Genomic DNA, 14,249 nt, shown 5'->3' with positions numbered 1-14,249 from the left:
GGACACAAGGCCAAGAACAAAAACATGGGACTGGGTTGCAAAAAAAAAGTCAACGTGTGCTCTAGACTGATTTGTGTGAGTCACAGTTTGAAATATTTGGCTTGAGCAGAAGAATAGTGAAATTTTCCTTCAATGTTTCGGTCTGCATTTCTACAAAGGGGTATTTTGGGTTGTTGGCAGTGCAAAAGATAATTAATGAAATACATCAATTAATATAATACAAATTAAATAAATATCTATTATATAGAGATTAATTTCAAAGAAGCAATGTTTCAAGAATGAAAACATATAATTCAATTCAATTCAATTCAATTTTATTTAAAGTGTCTTATCATAACAAAGTTATCTCAAGACACTTTACAGTTGAAGTAAGACTAAAGTGGAGAAAGGAAAAACCGATCCCAGCAATTCCACAATGAGTAAATAACAAATATATATATATAAAACACAAATGCAATTACTTTTTGTGTTACATTTATTTTTACATAAATGTTCATTTAAAAAAAAAAAATAGTATTCATTATTTACTGTATATGTCATTTTATGGTAAATCCCTTATTATGGTAATATTATGGTAAAGCGTTAGAAAATGAATGAAATAAATACACAAAAATAAATTAATATATATATTAGCATATTTTCATTTTAACTTTGTTTGTGTGCATTAACTTTGTTTTTTGTTTATATTCTATTTATTTGTTGATTATTTATTTCATTTTGTTGTTTTTTTTAATTTATTTTCTTGAATGTCTTGATTCATTTATTCATGTTTTCCATCGTGGGTCAGAGAGGACCACAATTTCATTAATGCTGTATGTCTTAAAACATGCATATTTGACAATAAAAGAACTTGACTTGATTATATACTGTAGATTAAAAGGTATTTATTTGAAAAAAAAATCGTAATTGGATGAAAATATAGGATAGAAATATTGAAATAGAGTTTGAGGTAAAAATTGTATTTTGCATTGTTACTAATTGGTAAGTATTAAATAGATAAAAGAAAGTTATTATATCAGAGCTACATCGTTTGCCGCTGCAGTTCCAAACATCTCCAGCAGAGGTCAGCATCACATTTAAAACGTTCCACCTAACGTTGCTCCTCGAACCGAAATGACTCACTTTCTGCATCTTTAATGATCCACAAAAGGAAAAACTCAAAACGTGCTGTTGCTCTTTCAACTTCCACGCCTCCCCCCCCCCCCTCTTCCATTGCAATCTTTAAAGCGGGCGCGTGTCGCGGTCGCGCGTGACACGAGAGCGTGCGTCGCGCGTCCACCGGCTTCAGCATCAAAAGTGTTCGAATAAATGACATCACAACCGGCGGGTTCATCCCTCAGTCAAGTTTAATTCCGTCTCGTGAGTCCAACAGTCGCAGGCGCTGAGCTCCGTCATCCAGGAAGTCCAGTGACAGCACTTCAGAAGAACTCACACCTGCCCCTGGTTCTGGATCTAAGTCTGATGTTCTTTTCTCCTACTTTTCGTCGACGAGGTAAGTCAGCGCTCGTGGATCTTCTTCTTCTCTGGTGTCACTTCCCGCGGCGGCACCTGAACGCCACACGCGATGTGGCGATAAGAAAAGTGCACGCGAGCGAGTCTATATGGAGTAGATGCTCGTGTGGGTTGAAAAAAACGGGACCAGCGTGGCTCGGTTCCGACGGGTCGGGACGCCACTGTACGGTGAGTCCGGAACACCCGCCGGGGTCAAACTGCGCACCTTTTAGATGCTACCTGAGCTACTGTTGCTAATGTTATTCACCGCTTATTTCAGTCGCTACTCGCTTTTTTTATAAAATGTTATTTTGTGTCAGGGGTTGACAATAGTGTGTGTAGACGTGACGGTGTGTATTTCTTGAAACTTGCTCGTATTATTTCGACGACGTGGGTCTGTTTAAAAAAAACAAAAAACGGAACGTGGTGCGTTCACGGGCACCTGAGGCTTCTACTACGACGAGCACGCGTCAGCTGTGATCGATCTGTGACGCACGAAAGATGCATGTCAGGCTCGAGTTATGATGTCATCGTGGATGAAAGAGTGTCGCTCCTGCAAACATCACAACTGTGTGTGTGTGTGTGTGTGTGTGTGTGTGTGTGTGTCCATGTGCACGTTCAGGCGCTGCAGGAGCCACTTGAGTTGTTGTTGTTTTTTGTTTGGATTGTCATTGTTGTGTCGTCGTTACAGCGAGTTAAAGATGTGTTTATTTGACTTGTCGTAGGTGTCTCGAGCAAGTGGTGCATTCTTGTCAGAAGGTCATCCTGAGACACTGCTGTGTTTCCTGTGTGTGATGCATCTCACTCTCTAAAATGAGTTTAAAATGATGTTTTTACTTAAATGTTGTGACAACGTGGACAAAACTTTGATTCATTCTATCGTAAACATTGTGCTGTTAACTATATAATTGTCGTCCTACCTTTTGTCTTATATAAATTCATTATACCACCTGCAAAAATTTCCCTGAGAGTGTCATCTCAAAGGGATCAATAAAGTGCAGTCTAAGTCTAAGTCTAATAACGTGTGTGTTCTGTTACAAAGACGCTGTTTCTTTGAGTGATCGCAGAGACAGTGGATGACGTCACTTGACGTGACCTGCAGGAGCCAAGCTCTCAAGCAGGCAATTTCCAGTTAGTGGATATTTGTTTGATCTTTTTGCTAGTTATGAAGCGATTAACCAAGTTAACAAGTGTAACAGTGACTTTTTTTATGTTTCGACTTAAGCGAAATACATTTTAAACTGAACAATATGCTTGTTAGCTTATCCAGTGGCTAACAGTACTAGCTAGCATTGTCAGGGGACATTTACACTTTGTGTCTTTCTTTGTATGTAAGTAAGTGAGTAATTTATATTTATAGAGCGCTTTTCCAGACCAGGGTCACAAAGCGCTTAAAAAATCAAAACAAAACTCAAAAAATATATAATTAAAAGGTCAAGATAACCCCCAGAACAAGATGGGAGTTCCAGAAAATAAAAAAAATTAAAAAAAATTGTATATGTTAAAGATTCAAACATCAGTTATTTAAATTGTCCATGTATCAAGTAAATATCATATATATATATATATATATATATATATGATATAATGCTTTATCATAATTTGTTTTTTTTACTCAGAAGTAATGTAGTGTCTGGTCCATTTCATGTGTTCTCTAAAATGCCAAACTATTTCAAAAATTCCATTATTAAAATGATGTAGTTGAGTTTTATTGCTTGTATAAAAATATCCCTATTAACAGTCTGTCACCAGTGACAAAGAGACAGGAAAACAAGACAATTATGGGGTGTAATAGTAAAATAATGTGTTTTTTTTGATGTCTCTTGCAGGAGCCGAGCTCCTAAGCAGTTCCAACATAGTTGAATAAATACATAGTTATTTTCGTATATATATGTATTTCAGATGTATGTATAACATTAATTATTTGAAATGCAAATAAAGCCAAATAAAACATAAAAAAACAACTGTAGTTTAAAAAAGTAGGAGGAAGTAATACAAATAGTTCGCTTTTTTCGTGAGTTAGATATTCGTTAATGCCACCTCGTAAACACACAATAGGCAGAAAGTGCACCTGTGACATCTTTTATTTAAACTGAAATGTAAAGAATAATTTTGAAACCCAAAACGCTATATTGCTAGCTTAGCTTGTTGCTGACAGTGCTAGCTAGCTAAAGTGAGGTGAAATTTACCACCCCGTTACACTGTATCGTTATACTTAGAAAATAAGAACATACATTCTCGTTAGTAAAATAACAAACTAAAACTTAAGTTTATCGACATTTAAAAACGATTGCCTTTGTTTTCTGAAAAAGTAAACGGAGACCGTTTCATTCTTGAGTTCCCTTTTCTTTCAAACAACAATAATAGCAAAAAACTGCAGCGACTCTTCCTGTCGTCATCATCTGTCATCGACATGCATTTGAAAATAACCAGAACGGTTCCGACCCAGGACGAGATAAAGATAAAGCTTTTAAGTGCTGTAATGGAAAACTTCAACATTTCAGCAGCAAAGTGGTTTAAAAGAATAATCTTCTGAAATATTGAAACAGGAGATGCGGATGCTCTCTATTAATAGCTCCCAAGTTGTTTTTTTCTTTTCTTTTATCTTCCTGCTTTACCTGCATGTGCGTGTCACTTCACTTTTTACTGTCTTTGTTTCCTCCGTGTCACTATTATTAGGTGTTATGTTGTCTGCTTATATTCCAATCTTTCATGTCCACAGACTTCATTTATTGTTCCCAGTCTCCGGTACACCTGACATTTATGGTTTCTGGATCCACATTGTTGTTTTTTTCTTGGTCTGGCCTCATCAGATCGCTGCCCCAGACCTGACTACAATATGGTGGTCCTGGTGACCCTCTCTGGGCCATGGTGTCCGGACTCTACCCTAGAAATATGGGTAGTGGGTGAGATTGGTATCAATAGAACATTTTTGATAACAGTATTGATACTGATCCCTCCACTTTGATACCTGTTCCTGAATTATTATTTTTTCAATACCAATTTTATAAGATTCTAACAAAAATTGACATTACATATAGTACTTGTAGAAAACTTTCTATTGAATATGGTGTTCACTGCCTTTTTCAGTCATTTTTTCTTCAGAAAAATCCATACGTTATCAAGTTTTGATCAGCGTGGATATATGGCACATAAAGACGAATCATCTTTCAATAGATAGATAGATCAACTTTATTGATCCCTCTGGAGGTCTCCTTCGGGAAATTGTTTTTCCAGCACACAGCTACACAGAGGATAGATACATGAAACAAGAACAAAGTGCTATAAAAAGAAAGTGTAAGATGACACAATCTAAATCTACAGATAAAGAACATGGATCAAATAAAAATAACAAAGACAAAAGATACAAAGATTAACATGGAATATGATCTTTTCACTCCACTCCTGCCCCCAAACTCATAATTAAACATCCTAATATCACGAGGAATGAATGAGTCCCTGAGTCTATTAGTGTTCTTCATTCAGCTTCATTCGCCAGTACATATTGATATATATCTACAGGGAATTCTTTGTGGTTGGCGACGTTTTCGTTGTTGGTTGTAACAAAGATTAGAAGCGGATTATAGATAAGGATAAACATTATATACAAAATATACAAAAAATTGTGCATAAGGAAAGCAAAAAGATAAACACAGTGCAATAGAAATGGAGTATTAATGGCATGGTAGGAATTATCTGTTCATGAGTGAGATGGCGGAGGGAACAATTGATACAACAACAATAAAAAATGAAGTCTAATACACAGCTTTACAATCAGGAGAGATTTAAAGTAGAAAATCTGCTCCTCCACACCGAAGTAAGCCAGTTCAGTTTGCTTGGACACCTGTTTAGGAAGCTCCAAACAACTGGAAGAAGACCTTGAGGCATGTTAGAGAAACTATGTCGGAGTTGGCCTGGAAGCTCAGTTTTCTCCCAGAAAAAAAAGTGAGGTTTATAGGGAAATGATAATCTGGATACATGGTAGAAGATGTATGGAAGAGTTTATTAAATGATTTAAAATACTCTTCTGGCTTCATCCTGAAACGACAATGTGACAAAATCCTGTGAACATCTAGAAGTCAGTTTGGACACAACATCAGGCAGGACAGGTTGAGAGGAGAGACAGCGCTGAACCATAGATGTTAGAGATGAGAAAGAAAAACCGTTAAAGGAAGGGTAGATGTTCTTCTTAATGTTGTCAGCATCTACATTTCCAATTCAAAAGTCTCAAGGCTTAAAGGGAGGACTTGCTGTAGCAAGCAGGGACGAAGAAGATCTGTTTGATTCTAGAAATCGTTTCACATTTTTTTAGTGTGTAGTCAGTTCAAGTGAAGGTGAAATCGTCGTCAACAGTCACACGTCGAGCTGTAGAAACGCATAACAGACTTGAAATGCCCCAAAAGAGCTAGAGTTTGCAAGGATGGAACCTTATTTTTGGGGGGGTTTCGAGAGCTCCACTTCATCTCGTCTGTTGTGCAAATCATCCGAGAGGGAACCGAAAGTGACACACTTCCTCATTATATCTAGGCCAGCTCAGTTTTTGCCATTCTGCATCGCCTGGTGAATGTCTGACTTCTCGGGGCTGTTGTTCTGACTGTGCGTGTGTGTGTGTATCACAGATAATACACACCGTACAACATGTTACTCGCATCTGGGCTCAGTATCTCGTAGACGGCCGTGGAAGTTGATTCATTTTTTGGATCAACCGTTGAGTCCGCGTGCATCGAGTCAGAGATGTAAGACATAGAATTCTAAATATTTAAAAAATAAAAATTGGGGCGACTCGAGTCGGACTTGTTGGTTCCTACAAATGACTGGAAGGAAATGAAAGCAGCTCGTACCGGAAGAAAAGATTCATTGTTGAATTATATTTGGTTTTTTTTGTCAAAGCTTCTTGTGTGTCAAACTGTTTAATGCAAATGTTGTTATGAATTTGACATTTAACTTCCCTTGTATGACCTCCCAATGTCATTTATAAAACCTAGACTTACCGTCTAAACCTAAACGTTGCTCTTAGCAGTTGTGAATAACTATTAAAAATGAAGAACTATGTCCACTTTTCAGAGCTGAACTATAAGTTAAAAACTGTGACGAAAGTATAATTTATAAACGTATTATTAATTAAGCCTCACAGATACAGAAATTACTATGGAGACTCACGGATGAATACTCTGCAGCCTCATAGTAATACTATGCTCCCTCACAGATTAATATTACGCAGCCTTGCGGAGTAATACTGCGCATCTTCTCAGAGTAATACTTAGGAGACTCACAGATTAATACTGCTGAGCCTTGCGGAGTAATACTACATAGACTCACAGTTACAGTAAATACTACAGAGCTTTGCAGATTAATACTACCGGCCTTGTGGAATAATACTGGGCAGCCTTATATATAAATACTATTGAGACTTGCGGCGTAATGCTACACAGCCAAAAAAATTAATACTATGTAGTGTCACGGAATAATACTACATAGCCACATAGTAAATACTAAGGAGCCTCACATATTTATTCGACACAGCTTCTCGGAGTAATACTACAGAGGGATGAAACAACATCACTTGGTAATATTCATAAAAATTAAAGACTATTATTGTTCGTCTGCTCTGGTGTCACTAGTTAACTTGGCTTAAATTACTTTTAGTCCAATTTTGGAGGCAAAGAATGACTTGTGATGGCATAAAAAGTCTTAGGAAACATGCTGAGGTCTCCATTTTGTTTTGAAAATCTAAATAAAATAAAGTACAAAGTTTAATGTTTCGTCTATAATCTTTGTGGGATTCATGTCAATCTTTACATCTCTTAGAAGTCGCTTAAGAATCCATAGATTTAATAAGAAAACAACTTGTTAAACATTTAATGCATTTTATATGTTATGAAAACATTAGCTTTATTTAAAAAAAAAAAAAAATCCCATTTACAAGATGGTTTTCTATCTTTCTTCATGGTGGCGTCGAGCTCATATAGTGAAGTGAAAACTCTAGTTTGGAGATGGAAATGAAGATGTCAATCAAAGCTATTATGGTATGTAAAGTGTAAAAAAATTAATCCAGCATTTTAAAACGAGTAAAAAATAATGGGTTTTAAAATTAGAAATCGTAGTTTTATTAAAACTGATTCAAAAACCTCACATTAAGGACAAAAGTCTGTATCGTAAGATAGAAAAATGATCAAATAAAAGCTCTGTAATTTAAAAAAGGAACAATTGAAACATTTTTAACAAGGATGATCTTTTAATTTTGTACATTTTATTCCGATAAAGCAATTCTCTGGAAGCTGGTGTTAAATGAGTTCCATTGTTTGGTGAGAATGTTATTTGGGTCAAAGCAGCAACAGTCATCTCAGCACAAACTGACAAGAATCCATGTTGGAAGATTATCACCGGGTCACGTGACCGTCAGGATCTTCACCTGCTGCAAGTGAAAGAATGACCTACATCAGCCTCGTCCGTCGTCCATTGCCATCTTTTATTGTCACTCGTCGACAACATCTCTTTGCTGGGTCATGATGCCCTTTCCTCCACTTTTTTTTACATAACGGCCTGCGGTGGAGAAGAGCGCCCCCATCCTGCGTTGTGGTGTCTTGGTTTTTGTGGGCTGCAGAGCCCATGAAATATTAAAGCTGTGCTGTCAAGCTTAATGTTGTGCAGTGATCTGGTTTAGCATGTCTAATATCGGAGTGCTGTCTCGGATGACGAGGAGAAATATGGCCGCCCTCCCAACACCGACAACCGTTTACGTAACTGGAACATTTTTGATGACAAACGCCTTTAAAATCAGCCTTTGAATGTCTTACGAACGCCTTTCATGCTGGCAGAATGTGTTTTCGGAGTAGATTAAGTGACGGTAAACATGGCTGCAGTCACTTTACTAGCGCTAATGTGAACTTACGTTAGCATGTCGTCGGCTAGACAAGCTAACTGACGACAATACGTGTTTGCCGTGTATTCTACGTACCTACGTTTGAACTAGAAGTTTGGCCAAAGCACTAAGAAACTAGGAACATTTCTGCGTCTGGCAGTTGATGACCGTAAAAAAAACATGCCTAAAGTCCTCGGGCTATTAAATTGTACAATTCTGAGTTCGGGGGCAGGAGTGGAGTGAAAGTATCTGGAAGTTCTGTTCTATGTTAGTCTTTGTATCCTTTGTCTTTGTTATTTTTCTTTGATCTATGTTCTTTATCTTTAGACTTAGATTGTCTCATCTTGTTCTTTCTCTTTATGTTCTTGTTCTTATTTTATTTTGATTTATTTTTTATGAAAAATTGCTGTATTTTCTGTGGCTATTGGGAAAAAAACAATTTCAGACCTCCTGAGGGATCAATAAAGTTTTACCTTACCTTACGATGGACGCTATTGCTGGCGTCACTCTAATATTCTTCTGTTTTTTGTAAAGCGTCAAGTCATATTTCCTCGACGGTAATAGAGGACAGGATATGATGACATACCTGCTTTTAAGGTGCGTCCCATTTCTAAGTCGCCAAATTACCCTCATTCCTTAGTGTTTAGGTCCAGCGTTGAGGATTGATCCAGAGGAAGCCCGCTAAGTAGACGAATGGGATTGGGCCATAATCCAAAAAAGGGATCTTAAGGTATCAAGGTTCTAGGAAGGTTACCAGGCACCTTTTGATGCAAAGTGGTTGGCTTTTCACCCAGACTTCCACATTAGATCAAGGTCTGACTCTTTAATCCGCCATTTTGACTTTTCATTAACTTTAGACCCCGATGCTAATCGACCCACTTTAACGGAAAATGTACGTGTCAACCAAACCCAACTTGGCTCAAGTAGTTTCTCCAAACCGTTATCCGTTTAAGCAGTAGGGTTCTATTAAGAATGTAGATTATGGCGGTGAAACTGATCCCTTTATTATCTGAGCAAGTGTTTCCACTGATGACTGATTAATGCTATAACGACGGTTGACGTATTTTTGACGTCATTTTGGCGTTTTCTCATCCACATTTGTCAAATTCAATGGCCAAGGACCCAATCGGTCCCACCAAGTAATTTTATATGCTTCGAAATGGGCTTTGAAATTTCCTTTCAAAGACTACTTGCAGTTAATGATAGAACAGATGAGTTTATTTCGTCATTTTTAAAAAATGGATTTATATTAGTGCCTTGCTTCAGCCCGGCCCATTTCCATAGATCCACACCAGCAACTGAATATTAATGTGTGGAGCTTTGCGTGAGGCTGTCTTCCTGCTAGCAGAGCTTATAGATGAGCAGAAATGATTTGGAATCGTTCAACAACGGAGAAGTTATGTAGATGAACGCGAAAATATAAGTGAGAACACTTAAGATCAAGCTAGGCTAACAAGGAACACCCGTTGGGACACTACCCACGTTACCGGGTCCTGAGAGGTTGACGGCTTTCGACGACAGAACGAATTTCACCGATGTGGCAATTCTTGGCTCTTGAAGGAGGTCAATCTGCTGGGTGGGTCTAATGTCAGCGGCGAGACAAAATGGTGGATCAGTATTATTGTAGCTACTGGGAAGTTGCATCACAAACTCCTGTGTTGTACAGCGAATGCTTGTCGCAATATTTGACTTCACGAGTGAACCAGTCGCCAGTAGTGTTATTTCCCACGAACTTACCTTAAACAATAATTGCTTTATTTTCTGTGTCTAATTGGGAAAAAAACAATCAATAAAGTTCTACCTAACCTAACCTAAACATGGTTCGTGGAGGTAGCATAGCATCATACCAGAGATGGCTTTGATCTGTTTTTTTTGGGGGGAGTTTGTCCAGGATGAACACATAATGATGATAGAAATGATGAGATCAGATCCTTGCATTGACTCGGATCAGATGTTTCACTTCAACTCCTTCAACTCCGGTCCCTCAAGTTTCCGCTTTTTTTAAAAACGATTGTTACACACAAATGTCTGGCAGGAACATCACACTTCAGCACATCTGCCTTTGAGTTTTTGGACAACGTCGGTGTAACGTTTGATTGTGAAGACGCTCCCGTCATCGGCGAAGCATCCCGGCTTCTTGACTGGGGCGTGGGAGGTTATGTTAGCATGAACTTGATTACAGCCCGTCATTAGATGTAGGCTCACGATCCTCCGGCGAGGTTGCAGCTGTGACCGAGAACACACCCCCCACCACCCACCCCACACACACACACACTCTTTTGCAACCCCCATTATGTCCGTCTGCATCTGTCGACAGTGTTCTTGTGAAACGTGTTTCCTTCCTTCATGACGGTTGTTAAACCCACGACGATCATCACCTCCAGAGACGAGGGCGGCGGTTGATGGGTAACCGTGCTCCTGGTCCGCGGGCTTTATTTAGCCCACTATAGGAAGAAAGAAAACGGCCCCCGGGGCTGTGGTATTTTTAGGATCCGCATGGATCCCGGTTATAAGGAGGTCCCCTTTTAAAAAATTGAAAGTGTCATGTCACAGCCTCGTGACGCCGGCTCTCCTGCATGCATCCGAACTGGGGGGAAAAAAAAGCTCCCGTTCGCGGCGCATGTTTGGCAGAGAGGAGCATGTCAGCCGGGCTTAGGACGCACGTTGTGATGGACACGTTTGCTGATGTGAGCGAAGGGGGGGTTGAGGTATTACGCTGCACATGCTGGTCTATTTTAGGAAACCTACTTTGTGTGCCTAAAGCAGATTTATTTCCCACAGTTCATCACTAATTTTTACTCGCCTTTTTAAAAAACACACACGTTCTTCCCCCCCCTGGAGACGCTGTTGTATCGAATCGACGACTCATGCTTGACCGGGATTGTGTGAGGCATGTGTCAATCATTATTTACTTCAAAATATATTTGACACGAATATATCGTGAACGGGTGTATTGGCAAGAATCTGGAGATACGATACAGGGTCAACGATACGATGTATTGGAGTTATTGCATTAAACAAGGATACATGTGTAGTATTGTTTAGTACTAGACTCTGGTGTTGTGATGGTGTAGTAACAAGTATATATGTGTAGTATTATCCAGTACTAGACTCTGGTATTGTGATAGTGTAGTAACAAGTATATATGTGTAGTATTGTCCAGTACTTGACTCTGGTGTTGTGATAGTGTAGTAACAAGTATATATGTGTAGTATTGTCCAGTACTTGACTCTGGTGTTGTGATATTGTAGTAACAAGTATATATGTGTAGTATTGTCCAGTACTAGACTCTGGTGTTGTGATATTGTAGTAACAAGTATATATGTGTAGTAAGGCGAGTACTGGTGTTGTGATAGTGTAGTAACAAGTATATATGTGTAGTATTGTCCAGTACTAGACTCTGGTGTTGTGATAGTGTAGTAACAAGTATATATGTGTAGTATTATCCAGTACTAGACTCTGGTGTTGTGATAGTGTAGTAACAAGTATATATGTGTAGTATTGTCCAGTACTTGACTCTGGTGTTGTGATAGTGTAGTAACAAGTATATATGTGTAGTATTGTCCAGTACTAGACTCTGGTGTTGTGATAGTGTAGTAACAAGTATATATGTGTAGTAAGGCGAGTACCAGACTCTGGTGTTGTGATAGTTTAGTAACAAGTATATATGTGTAATATTGTCCAGTACTAGACTCTGGTGTTGTGATATTGTAGTAACAAGTATATATGTGTAGTATTGTCCAGTACTAGACTCTGGTGTTGTGATATTGTAGTAACAAGTATATATGTGTAGTAAGGCGAGTACTGGTGTTGTGATAGTGTAGTAACAAGTATATATGTGTAGTATTGTCCAGTACTAGACTCTGGTGTTGTGATAGTGTAGTAACAAGTATATATGTGTAGTATTATCCAGTACTAGACTCTGGTGTTGTGATAGTGTAGTAACAAGTATATATGTGTAGTATTATCCAGTACTAGACTCTGGTGTTGTGATAGTGTAGTAACAAGTATATATATGTAGTATTATCCAGTACTAGACTCTGGTGTTGTGATAGTGTAGTAACAAGTATATATGTGTAGTATTGTCCAGTACTTGACTCTGGTGTTGTGATAGTGTAGTAACAAGTATATATGTGTAGTATTATCCAGTACTAGACTCTGGTGTTGTGATAGTGTAGTAACAAGTATATATGTGTAGTATTGTCCAGTACTAGACTCTGGTGTTGTGATAGTGTAGTAACAAGTATATATGTGTAGTATTATCCAGTACTAGACTCTGGTGTTGTGATAGTGTAGTAACAAGTATATATGTGTAGTATTGTCCAGTACTTGACTCTGGTGTTGTGATAGTGTAGTAACAAGTATATATGTGTAGTATTGTCCAGTACTAGACTCTGGTGTTGTGAGAGTGTAGTAACAAGTATATATGTGTAGTATTGTCCAGTACTAGACTCTGGTGTTGTGATAGTGTAGTTACAAGTATATATCTGTAGTATTGTCCAGTACTAGACTCTGATGTTGTGATAGTGTAGTAACAAGTATATATGTGTAGTATTGTCCAGTACTTGACTCTGGTGTTGTGATAGTGTAGTAACAAGTATATATGTGTAGTATTGTCCAGTACTTGACTCTGGTGTTGTGATATTGTAGTAACAAGTATATATGTGTAGTATTGTCCAGTACTAGACTCTGGTGTTGTGATATTGTAGTAACAAGTATATATGTGTAGTAAGGCGAGTACTGGTGTTGTGATAGTGTAGTAACAAGTATATATGTGTAGTATTGTCCAGTACTAGACTCTGGTGTTGTGATAGTGTAGTAACAAGTATAAATGTGTAGTATTGTCCAGTACTAGACTCTGGTGTTGTGATAGTGTAGTAACAAGTATATATGTGTAGTATTGTCCAGTACTAGACTCTGGTGTTGTGATAGTGTAGTAACAAGTATATATGTGTAGTATTGTCCAGTACTTGACTCTGGTGTTGCAGAATTTACAGACCACACGACTCTTGACAAAGTCGTAACTGCTTTCATTTGTTTTGAAACCAAAATATGTCCAAACGTCAGCTTTAAAAGCTGCTGGAGTCGAGTGTATCATCTCGTCCTCAGTCAGCGCCAGGATCTTGCGGGATTTATTGTAGCTTAAGCTGCGAGGACGTAATGAGTGCTGCCATCTAGTGACCGGAGGTTTAACAAGAACAAAAATAATATTTGCATGATGATTGTAAAAGAAAACAAAAAAAACACACACTTTACTGAAATACAAACAAATTTAAGCTCGCTGATGTAGCTAAAAAAATTGTGTTGTTTGTCCAGGTGTTTTATATGTGTATAGGTGTATTTCAATTATTGGACAACTTGACTTCTCACGCTATCAATATGGCATGAAGCTTATGTTTGCATGTTGCTTACGGTAGCATGTCGTTTATGTGGGCATGAAGCTCACATTAGCATGTAGTTTATGTTGGAATGAGATTACGTTGGCATGTTGTTTACATTAGCATGTATCTTGTATGTACATGTAGCTTTCATTGGCTTGTAGCTTACATTAGCATTTACCTTATGTTGAAATGAAGCTTACGTTGGCATGTGGTTTACATAAGCGTGTAGTTTATATTGGCATGTTACTGACATTAGCATGTAGCTAATATTAACATGAAGCTTACATTAGCATGTAGTTTATGTTGGAACAAGATTACGTAGGCATGTTGTTTTATTAGCATGTAGCTTATATGAACATGTAGCTTACATTAGCTTGTAGTTTATGTTGGCATGTTGCTGACATTAGCATGTAGCTATCATTGGCATGAAGCTAACATTATCATGTCGCTTACATTAGCATGTACCTTACATTGACATGAAGCTTACGTTGGCATGTGGTTTACATTGGCGTGTA

The 14,249-nt window shown here is 38.0% G+C and overlaps 1 protein-coding gene across 1 annotated transcript in view; it reads left to right on the top strand.

Moving 5' to 3' along the window:
* Window positions 1–1,305: 1,305 nt before the first annotated feature.
* taok3a (TAO kinase 3a) overlaps window positions 1,306–14,249 on the top strand; it is a 76,063-nt gene continuing 63,119 nt past the window's right edge. The window contains exon 1 of the mRNA XM_087790314.1: window positions 1,306–1,492. The gene's annotated coding sequence lies outside the window, so the exon portion shown is untranslated. The remainder of the gene's footprint in view (window positions 1,493–14,249) is intronic.

This window comes from Callionymus lyra, chromosome 1, assembly GCF_982586985.1.
Source record: "Callionymus lyra chromosome 1, fCalLyr1.hap1.1, whole genome shotgun sequence".
NCBI lineage: Eukaryota > Metazoa > Chordata > Actinopteri > Syngnathiformes > Callionymidae > Callionymus > Callionymus lyra.
Note: the sequence above shows the minus strand (reverse complement) of the source record. Positions and strands in the feature narration are given on the sequence as shown.